Source organism: Uranotaenia lowii, chromosome 1, assembly GCF_029784155.1.
Source record: "Uranotaenia lowii strain MFRU-FL chromosome 1, ASM2978415v1, whole genome shotgun sequence".
Lineage (NCBI taxonomy): Eukaryota > Metazoa > Arthropoda > Insecta > Diptera > Culicidae > Uranotaenia > Uranotaenia lowii.
Window position 1 is genome coordinate 180658167 of NC_073691.1, and position 11829 is coordinate 180669995.

Below are 11829 nucleotides of genomic sequence, written 5' to 3' on the forward strand. Positions count from 1 at the left end.
GTCAAAATTGCCAAAATTGTCAAAATTGTCAAAATTGCCAAAATTGTCAAAATTGTCAAAATTTTCAAAATTTTCAAAATTGTCAAAATTGTCAAAATTGTCAAAATTGTCAAAATTGTCAAAATTGTCAAAATTGTTAAAATTGTCAAAATTGTCTAAGTTGTCAAATTGTAAAATTTTTCAAAATTGTTAAGTTCCGTGTTTTTTCTTTCAATGATTCTCACTTTTCAATTAGCAAATGTTCTCCGTTATTATTCACTAAATACAGCCAAATTTATCAAAAACACTGTAAAAAATTTGTAAATAAGGCTTCTGTTTACTTCGGTAATTTTCCACCCAAAGTTTGAAAATTTTTTCCGAACAACTGAACAATTTTACCTAACGACCGGGGTAATTTTCCTTCAAAGGGATTATGTGAAGGGTGATAAAAAAGAGAACGATCCAATTGACCCCGACGTGATTTGAACACGCAACCTTCTGATCTGGAGTCAGACGCGCTACCGTTGCGCCACGGAGTCTTGTATAATGGGTTGAAAATAACCGTTAACATTGATAAGTGCTCAACAATTTACCAGTTCCTAGTCTGATTCTATTTGATCTTCGAAAATGTTCAACTGGCTCCATAGCTCAGTTGGTTAGAGCGTCGTGCTAATAACGCGAAGGTCGTGAGTTCGATCCTCTCTGGAGCCAATTATCTTATTTTATCAATTTTTAATCACATTGACTGTTTGGAACGACACTGAACAACTTTTGACTTAATCCGCTAAAGCTTGTCCTCTGTAGCGATAATAATTATGATGTACGACGATCCAACTTGTTGTTACTGATGCGGTGTGGCACACTATGAGACCCAGCTTAAGTGAATTTTAATTAAAACTACAACATTTCATTAAACAGTTGCCTGGGGTGGATACAGAGAATGAGCCCGAGCAGCAACGTAACGTGTAACAAACTATGGGCACCAGGTTTGTGATCGGAAAAGAAGGAACAAACTTTTAATTGAATTTTCTTCATTCGAAATTCACATTTTTTTTTGTGCCAGCCTGGGTCACTATTATCTCCTGCCTTTATCCTGGTTAAGTCACCCTCATGTAGCCCATCATTTTGTTGTTGCTGAATTTAATATCGAACAAATTAAAAATTCACGTAAATCCGTTCATCCTGCGTTGCTGTCGGAGAGGTTCAGATTTTTGTACATGCCATGACGATGGTGGTGCTCCCAGAATGAAAGCCAGAAAAAACTCTTCACCCATCAGTCAGTCAGGCAGGCAGTCTCGATTCGATGGCTGCTGTAAGAGGATGATGACGATGATGCCGGTGATGAGTGATGACGAAGAAAATTATCTTCCACACCGGAAGCTTCTACTGGGCCAGGAAGCTACCTAATATTTCCGATCGGCAGTCGATGAATTATTCACGATTCCCACTCTATGTGACGAGATGTTCGGGGAGGCCCTAGCCGGAGCACTCCGATTCTGGGATGCTACCCTGCGTCGTCGTCCCAGATTTGGCTTGGATGAAAGAACAGAAAATCGGTGATAGGCAGTGGTGTGGAAGAGTTGAAAGTTGTTATTCGTATTTAGGTTTAGTTAACCTTTTATTTTATTTTTATTATAAATAACCTAACGTATTCACCCCATTGTGGAGACCATATGCATTAGTACGCTTCACTGCATTATTTACTCTTTTAAATATTTTTATTTTTTTATATTTTTTGGGTATTTATTTATTTACATAGTTTTCCGTCTCACGACATAACTTGACGAACATAATTCCTAAAATTCGCTCGGTCCATGGCAACCGTTCTCCAATTTCTCGGGCACTCCACGTTCGCCAGATCACGCTCCACTTGGTCTAACCCAGGCTGCCGAAAAGTTCTGGCGAACGACAGTATTCTTGCGAAAGTCGCACATGCACCTCGGTGAAAGCTTCCCGAATATTTCTTCCCCGACAGTTTTAAAAGGAGCGGTCGTGCGATGTACAGCGAGGCCTCGTTTTACCCCATGCGAAAGTTTGTTCGTGGGTATGAAAATTTTTTAAGCTTCGTGACAGTTTTGGGAATATCTTCGTGACAGATTTCAATGCGTTGAATTTCGCATGACAGTACTACTTACTCCGTCCAACTGTAGCCGAGATTCGCTCGGGCCGAGTTAATTTCGAACGAACGTATGAATTTTCCTTTTGCTTGAAGCTACTGCGGGTGGTGATCACCCCAATCACCCTCCCCTTCCCTTTTCGCCTAACCTGCGCCGGCACCACACATCGCGTTACGCGCTGATCGTATGCTGCTGCTCGGTGCGAATAGATGGCTCGTTCGATCTAATCGAAACCGAGCAGCCTCGCATACGATCGGGCATGGGTACGGTATGGGCATGACAGTCACCCGTGACAGTCCTGCAAAAACTGTCACGCCCTGCAGCCGACAGTTAGGATGAAATTATTTTCGAAACAGAAGGCATGAAGGGATGAAAACCGAACTATCGGTTGGGTTCGCTACAGCTTAAAGCACAACACTTTCGGCAACGCATGCTTTGAGCAGATTGTTCAGATACAGTCTGGGTTCTCGCACGTGTGCGATGTAGCCGAAGCATTACGATTCGTTACCGACGGTACAGCAGCGAACCGAGTGGTAAGGAAAACCGAGACAGTTGGTTTGGCAAGAATAAGGCTGTCATAGCAAAGCTGTACTTTTCGGAAGCCTGGTCTAACCACCTCGCTCGTTGCGCCCCCGCTCGTCTTGTTCCTACCAGATTCGTAGCGAACACCTGTTTTGCAGGACAGTCGTCCGGCATTCTCGCAACATGTGCTACCCAGCGTATCCGGCCAGCCTTCACCACCTTCTGGATACTTTGTTCGCCGTAGAGCCGCGCGAGCTCGTGGTTCATTCTTCGCCTCCACATTCCGTTCTCCTGCACGCCGCCAAAGATGTGGGTTGTTTTAGGGGCTGTCTTCCATACAATTTGATTGAAACTCTCATTGGAATTTTAGGTGAATCCGCCAACACAGCGTTCTTCTAAATAAATTTACTATGTTCTTTCGGTGGAGACAATTTCGTCCTATCCCTACTTAGAAATGTAAGTGTCTCTGCTTACTTTTCTTGTCCCTTGTAATAGTCCACTCAAAGGCATTTGGATTTACTTAGATGATGAATCTTGGACAAGTTGCAAAGTAAAAGTTGCTCGCTGCTACTGGCTGCGCCTTGCTAGCTGGGTGGTAGTAATACATACATACATATATACAATCCGCCAACACAGCGTTCTTGTGTCGTTGCTCAGATCTTGTTTCAAAAGTACTATTTTCAGTATTTTTCGAAAATTGAATAGATATCATTAGAGATGTACCGAATAATGCGAAAGGCCGAATACCAAGTATTGGCCCTTTTCAAGTATTCGGTGAAACGAATATTCAGAACATGAAAAATCGTAAATAAGCTTAAAATGTGTTCAAAAGTACCGTCTGCATCACCGAATATTCTGCAAAAATACCATTGTGAGTGATATTTTCAGGGCCGGATTAAGCCTTCGGGGGGCCCGGGGCAATTTTTCTCGGGGGGCCCCTGTGAATAATTTTTTTTCATATGCCATACCAGAAACGAGTTCAGTGTATTTCCAGATTAGCCGGTTTTATATGGGCATGATCAATTATTCAGTTTGGAAATTTAGGAAAGTTGCGGTCCGGCCGAAAATATTAGAAAAAAGCCCATTATTTGCCAGATTTATACCAATTACTAGCAAAACAAAACCTTGAGTTGAGTTATTGAAATTATTTTTGTCAAACGGAAATCTGGTAAGCTAAGTATATTGCATTGTCAACAATTATGTGGTGTCTTCAAACAATAATTGTTAATACATCACGTGCAAATGTTACATAGGAGTTAAGCTTTCTTAAAATTCTGATAAAAGCTTAAATTCATTCCAATTTATTTAATAACTATCTTTTCCCAAAATTCTATGATTTAAAAGACATCAAAGACAAATAGTACCATTTTTTTCTTTTCATAATTAATTGCAAATCATCGAAAGCATCATGATAATACGGAACTAACATTCAGATCTTAGATTTAGAAATAAAAATTAGAATCCATAAATTCGAATCCATAGAGATACAGATAAAAGAGCTCAAGAGAAAAATTTGGAACCTAAAATCGGATTTCATAGAGAACCACAATAAATAATGGATTTAGGAAATATAAAACAAATGAATTTTTAATTCAAAATTAAGAAACAAAGCTGCATTCAAGGCCAAAGCAGGAATTGCAAAATTTATAATTTGAATCCAAATGTTTTATTTCAATTTCATATCTTAAAAAATGCCATAAAGATGGTAAAACGACTATAATCGAAACAAAAAAAAAAACAAAAAAAAAGGAGCTTGCAGTGAAAAATAAACCAAGAAATGGAAATGTAGTATTAGATGTAGGCAACAAAAATCGAATCTGTTCAGGTGGACATCTGGGGGAGGGGGGTGGGAGTTGCCAAATGTCCATACTTGTGCACGAAGAGGGAGAAGGGAGTAAAAATCTCATTTTTCCGTCCACGTGGTATCTAAACGGCCCCAAAGGCAATTTAACACCTGAAGGCTCAAGTCATTTTTACTTCTTAAAAGGATCGAGATATGTTGATCCATCGAACATGGAGCTAAACCGATCTGCAATAACTTGTAAGATAACAAAGTCATGGTCGAAACAAGTTTGCAGGTATTTATTGAACAGACCGACTAAATATTTGGTGAACATTATCAAAAAATGATCAAACTATAGCTAAAGTCTAAACGAAGTTAGTCTGAAAAAAACATTTTCACTAAATATCCAAAAAGCGAATAAAACTTATAAGCATAAAAGATAACTTAACCGATTAGCAATACGTTGTTTGATGACAGAGATACCTAAATACGCACGAAATTAAATTGCATGTTTCGCATGATCCTAAGCTTTTGTCAATACACCATACTGCGGGGTGAGTCCAAACTTTTGATCGATAACTTAAGTAGCCATTTTATCTGTTTAAAGCGCTATGCTAATTTTTAGCACAAAATTTAAAAAAAAAATGCGTTGTTACATTTATGGAAAAAGATCCAAATGCAACTCGAATGTTTAAATTCGTTCCACTCAATCCTGAATTGATCGGGTTGAAATATAAAGTACGATTTTTTGGAAATTTTCCAAATAGCCAAGTTTAAGTCATATTTTGTTAACATATACATTTTGCTAAAAACATACAAAAAAGGTTTTGATCATCGACTTTAGAATGAGATCAAAAGAAATGCACTATATCATGACTGAAATATGAGCAAACAAATTTTCTTGTTTCTGAGGGTGTAATCCCAAACTAATGGCCGGTAGCGTTACAGGGAATTGCATGTTACAGCTGTTTTAGTTTGGCGGACCAACTTTTTTTTCAATTTTGAGCTATTAAGTGATTAATAAATACTATTATTGAATAAACACCCCCACGGAGTGGAAAAATTTGAGAATTCGAAAGTACACCTACTAGGAAAAGTTCTTAGTGATCACACCGATCACCCCCCCCATAGAACCGCGCCTGGTTGAGGAGTAATGATAAAATGTAGCCCATATGGCTTTCTTCATTTCATCCTTCAAGCTGGATGGTTAGTTTATCAATGACCTTTGACGTCAACTTGTTCTTGCCTCCGATTCCTGGGGTTTTGCTTTTACACTCTCGAAGACGGGACCCCATCCTTTTCTGTACGTGACCTACGCACTCTTTTTTGACAATATCCACCTCATCGCCATACGGTTTTAAATCCAACAAGCCCTTATATGTTTTCGAATCGCCGTCTCCTATGCAATTCGTATACATCACGCCATGCTTCTTGACAGATCTTGCGAACATCTCCTTCATGGAGTCCATCTCCATTTTTCCGGCGGATTCGGAGTGATTGGCTAGACATTTTGCATCGTGGGTGGACTTCCATTCATGGTATCGCTCATAATTGATATGCTTGTTCCAGTAGTAGCATTCTAGTTACACGACTTTACGACAAAATCAACAACTTTCCAGGTACAATGACCTACTAGCAACGCCACCCCGTGTAACGAGATGAAGCCTCTCTTGCGCCAGGTCCCGTCTCCCGACACGTTCAATTTTGTTGGATCATCACCTGGATTTTCTTTCACTATCTCTTGCTGTTCTTCAGCCACGGCTTTCTTCAACACTAGATCAGCGACAGTTGACGCGGCCTTATAGATATTTTCAGGTATAACGTCGTATGTTGGTTGACGAAGTCCATCAAGCCACAGAATTTTGCAGCTCCTGCCAAACTAATGCCCAATGTACGCATAGCGAAACAGAATCTAGTGTTGATTTCATATGCATTGTGGATGAAAGGACACGACGGGATAAACGTAGGGTTACAAGATCCACATGTAACTACTCCTCTTGGGAGGAGAGGACAGGAAATGGTCTTCACAACCGTGTGCAACCTGGTGTGGGATCTTTAAAAACTATCCTCCCCATTCGCATCCTAACCCTAATCTTCTACCACTTTCCACCATCAGTTCCAATCCTTTACTTGCTATCCTTTCCTTCATCCTCAAAGGCAGCATCGAAACTCAATATTCTAAAGTTAGATAGCAGCTAAGTTAAAGCAAACACACAATCACTGAAGTTGTAACACCGTATAGGGACCGTCAACAGTTTTTATAAACCTTCTTCGGTTTGTCACTTAAATAAAGTAAAAAAAAAAAAAATTTAAAGTGCTTTCTGTAGAGAATCGTACATCTCCATCACACTTTTTGCATTTTACAGTTTCCGAGATTTCCGAGAGAGCGGAAAACACTGCCAGAAAATGCAAGATGCGATACCCGATGTCCGAATTTTCTGGTGCTGATGACTCATGATTAGTCTTCAATTTTTTGGCACTGGCGGCAAATATAATATTCACTGCCAAAAACTCACTACTGCGCAGCTGCACGAACGACTATCTACTGACGAAACGCGTCCAATTTCTGGAAAAGAATAAGGGTCGTGTGATGCTTCTTCTCCGAAAACACAAAACATAACTGGTCTGAACATGTTTTCGTTGAAGGGTCGCTCTCCGTTCCTGCTTCGGCTTGCCCGCAAAACAATGTTAACCCTCCAAAGCCGTTCGGGTCAATATGACCCGAAGCGCATATTTCAAACATCTTCATCATCATTCCAATATACAGCTGAACTGGTAATTTTTACAGACCAAGTATGTTCTATAAAAATAATGATCAAATTAACGCCAAAAAATTAAAATTTGAGTTCTGAAAATCGGTTTATTGGGAAATGATATACAGCTAAGCAAAGCCAAAATTGGATGTCGTTTTCTTAAAGTAAGACTTTTTTCTACCGGAAGATCTGTCATAGTGGTCAAAATTTTCATTGGACCCCAACATATCTATACATTGTCGGATAGATGCAGGGGCGGTCCTAGAGTTGGCTCTTGGGGGGGGTGATTTTCCAAAATTTCAAAATTCAGTCAATATGAAGGAATGAATATCTGGTGAACGAACGATCATTTTGAAAGAGCGAAAAGAAGGGGAGGTGGCGAGGGGGGGGGGGGGGCGAAGGTTGCCACTTTCAAATGAGTACAATTTAAGCTGCACATTGCTCCTCCTCCCCCACTTCAATTTTACTGAATAAAATCAGATGTATTTCGAAAAATATGAAATAAGAGAAGAATAATGAAATCTTTTAACTAACTTTTTCAATATTTAGAGAACAATCAGCAAATCTATAATATTCACTGCCAAAAAAATGTAAATACAATGAATATTGTCATAATTTGTATATCTGGTAGTTTGAAATTGTCCCTATCAAAGATCTTTAAAGAATTTCTTGTTATAAATGTCATTTTACAAATGAAAATTATCAGTGTTCGGCCCAAAGCGCTAATGCGCTTTTCGCTAGTTAGTCCGCTAACTTTTTGATAGCGGTTTAATTTTGCCGCTAAGTTTGGATTGATTTAGCGAATTGAAAAGTTCCGCTATTTTTTGGTTCCGCTTATTGAAGATCGCTTACTCCCATATATTTGTATCAATCTCTAGAATTTTTAGTGATAGAATAAACTTTTTTTCATTAATCAAGTCAAAGTGATATTTTGCATCATTCTGATTGCTTAATTGGATTCATTGGAGGAATGCGTACTAGAGTTGGAGAAAAGTTGTACTTAGTGTCATTTTTGTCTCTTTAAGCACTTTTTTTAGCAACTTTTACAGAAGAAGATAACAATAAAAGGTGTTAAACAATATAAAACTATTTTCAACATCTCTTCATCAGCATTTGTTTTCAAGTGATTGAGCTATTTACTTTTCAAATTACAGTTTTTTAGAAATTTTACAGATCAGTTCATATAAAAATAAGATAAAATCACTATTGTAGCCTTCGTTTTAAGTTCAAATAGAGATTGTATAAATGTTCACGTTTAACAATGCTCCTGGAAATTTGAAAAAGGGGAAAACAGGTTAAATGTTTTAAATGAGGATTATGTAAAATAATGCCAAATCAAAAAAAAATAATTGCACAAAAGATTATTTGTAACAAAATTGCATACTATCTACTTTGCAAAAAACCAACAAATCGAGTAAATTTTTAACCAAAATTTAAATTAAAAAAGAGAGATATAGCTCGCATTTTCCACATTCTGTTCTTTTGCTCTTTCTTTAATTGTTTTTTTTTTTTAATTTATAGAATACGGAGACTCGTTAAAACTCCTTAAATCTTTGACAGTTTTGGTTTTGCTCATATAATTTTATGAAAATACGATCAATTTATCTAATTTTAAATTAAATACTTGAAACTTCATTAATTCCCCCTTGGGGAGTTGGAAAACTCGAAAGCGGGAAGTGCGTGACTAAAGAAAAATTTGATATTTGTTCCGGCCTTAATGTTGGTAAACAGTTAGCGATTAGCGATTAGCGCTTTAAGCTTAAAGCGATAACTTTTTTGGCACATTTAGCGTATTTAATTAGCGATCGCTAACTTTGTATGAGTTAGCGATTTAATTAGCGGCGCTAATTTTTCAGTTATCGATGCCGAACACTGAACATTATACACACGTTGTTGAGTTTCTGAAAATTAGTGCTAGGCCAAACAAGAAGTATAGTTTTGAGATAAGTTTGATTTTGAATTGATTAACGGTGATTAAATTTTTCACTGGAGTAATTTACTGAATGGTGATTTGGAAATTTTGTCATATTATTTTCAATGTGGAAACACAATCTTCGTTCAAAATTGTGGTTTTGATTTTTCAAATTCTCAATATAAAAAAACAACACTCCAATTATAAATTTAGTTGAAATAAGATTATCAAAATCAGATACTGAAGAATGAAGCACCTGGAACATAGTTTTGATTGGTTTGCTCTTGAATTTCAGTTTATAATAAAAATTTTTTAATTTTAACTGTACCGAAACAAATGAAATAGCAACAAATAAATTATAAAGAAAGCGAAAGATCGTTTTTTTTCTTCATGTAGGTACCTATTCATAATTCCAAACTCTTGAAATGATATTGATTTATGATAAAAAAAACATGGAATAAAGCCATTAAGGGGTTATTTAGTGAAGAGTATTTATCAATTGCAATTGAAATTGGCAAACTTTCAGATGTAGAGTATCAAACCTTAAACTAGATTTAGACTTAAAATTGCAAAATTGTTATGTGAATGAGCTGAAAGCAGTTCGGCAATATAATTGGTGTAAATCTTGAAATCCAGCAGTAAAAGTCAATAGTCACAAAAAGTTCTTTCGAATGTTAGCTTGATGGATTTTCTTGTTGCCTCAACTGATATAGGAAAAGTTTTAATCCAAAAAAAACTAATTTTGGAAAATGTACGCGTTCTTAACTCGATTTCTTTTGTCAGATTTTTTGTCAGAAAACTAACTAGTTTAGAGTTAAATCGATCAATGATAACTGATGAAACAACTGACCTACATAAACAACAAATAATTATTTTGAATTTATGAATTATCATTTACTCTTTCCACGATGCAGATTCTAGGAAAGAATGCCACTTAGTGGCAAATTCCCAAAAAAAATACAGATTTTGTTCCTAAAAACAACGATTTGAAGAAAATAAATTTAACATTTTGTTTTATTCTACAATTTTTTCGTTCAGAAGTCACGGGAAATTACTCACATTCTCAGCACAATTGATCATTAAGTTATAACCTTTTTTTCTAAACCATTTTGATACTGTACACTTTTGCTTAAAAGTGCACAAATTTTTTCAATGAATTTTAACATTGTATTTTCAAAAGTTATACCGGAAATCAAAGCAGAAGAAAAAATAGAAATTTGCATTCAGTACCCCTAAATAAGCCATTATAAATAGTTTATATTCCTTTTTGTCTTTAAAAACTCATAGAGGACTTCGTTCCATAAAGTAACAAATTTGCAACAATTAATGTGTGGAAAAAGGGAAAAATCGTGTTTTATTTCAATTTTTTTCTTGATGTACTCATCATTTCCAACTGTTTAAAATGATTTTTAAGGAAAAATAAAAAATCAAGAAATGAAGGGTAAACTTGAATTTAAAAATCATTAAAAGGTTTTAAAAACTTACACTCTAACTGTTAACATTTAAAATTTTCATATTCAGTTTCTGTTTGGTAGTATCTTCTTGAATCTTTTAACGGTCATTCTTTATAAGAATGCTTGATGTGACAGATATCAAACCAAATTAAATTAAATTGGATCTATTTTTTCGAAATTTCTTAATATAGGTTAGTTTTAAGTTTCATAATTCATATTTGAATGATGTAAAATCGAGGGAGAGATGAATCTATGCAAGAGAATCTTTACTGTGATTCAAAAACTCAATTGTTATTTTGATCTTATTATGAATTCCTTATAAACGCAAGTGAGAATAGTACTGCATTGGAATTTGGAATGTGTTAGACATAACTTTGTTAAAATTTAAAATTGTCAATAAAACAAATGTAAATAAAAGACAAAATACAGAATTGGAAGCTCTAGTTTAGAAATATTTGAACTTTAGATTCGTCTTAGCTTTTTATTCTTGAAGTTAAGTTTTATTATAACATTTTGTCCAGATTCCTTCGGTTTTTAAGATATTTTGAACTACAAAGAAAAATCCTAATGAGGAACTTTCCGTTGTCAAATCATTCTTGAAAATGGATTTCATGCGGTATCAACATGTTGTATATTACGATTGAATTTATTTTGTGAAATATTGGTGTCAAAGAGAAAGATTAGAAGGTACCCAAGACTGTCAATTAAAGTCACACGTTTCTTAAGCGCCTACTGGAAAACTGATCACTCCAATGGAGAAGTTGACTACAATTTAAATTTCTTACTAATAAGGCAATTTAACACTTAAAGCCAAGGATATTTTTTCACTTTTTAGAATTACCAAGATCTGTAAATCCATTAAACATTATAATAATTTTTGAAAATTAAAGGGAATTACCAATCTTATGATTCCGAAAATATGTATATAGTTTGAGTAATTTTTTTTTGTTTTCTTCTATCTGACCGAAAAAGAAAGAAACTGCATGGTAAAGGTAATTCAACAGAAGTTGATTGGTAGAATTCGGTCCAGAGCATTGCGAGTTACAGCTGCTTGAGTTTGACAAACCGACTTTTCTTCAATCTTGAACCTTTAAGAGATAAACAAAGTTTTTCGTTGATTAAACACCCTCACGGAGTGGAAAATTTTTGAAAATTCAAAGGCACATCTACTAGGGGATGTTCAAAGTTTTTATAGAAATTCGAGCATTTACGGGTATTTTGTAACGGTTTTTTGCCGCTTGGGGAGGGTGATCACCCCGATCACCCCCCCCATAGGACCGCGCCTGGATAGATGGATTCTTGACGATTT

At 36.0% G+C, this 11829-nt stretch overlaps 2 non-coding genes across 2 annotated transcripts; one reads left to right on the top strand and one right to left on the bottom strand.

The window, feature by feature from the left end:
- Positions 1-446: 446 nt before the first annotated feature.
- On the bottom strand, positions 447-518 carry Trnaw-cca (transfer RNA tryptophan (anticodon CCA)). Its single transcript has one exon. It is a non-coding gene; the product is annotated as a tRNA-Trp (tRNA).
- Positions 519-616: 98 nt separating this feature from the next.
- On the top strand, positions 617-690 carry Trnai-aau (transfer RNA isoleucine (anticodon AAU)). Its single transcript has one exon. It is a non-coding gene; the product is annotated as a tRNA-Ile (tRNA).
- The last annotated feature ends 11139 nt before the right edge of the window (positions 691-11829 follow it).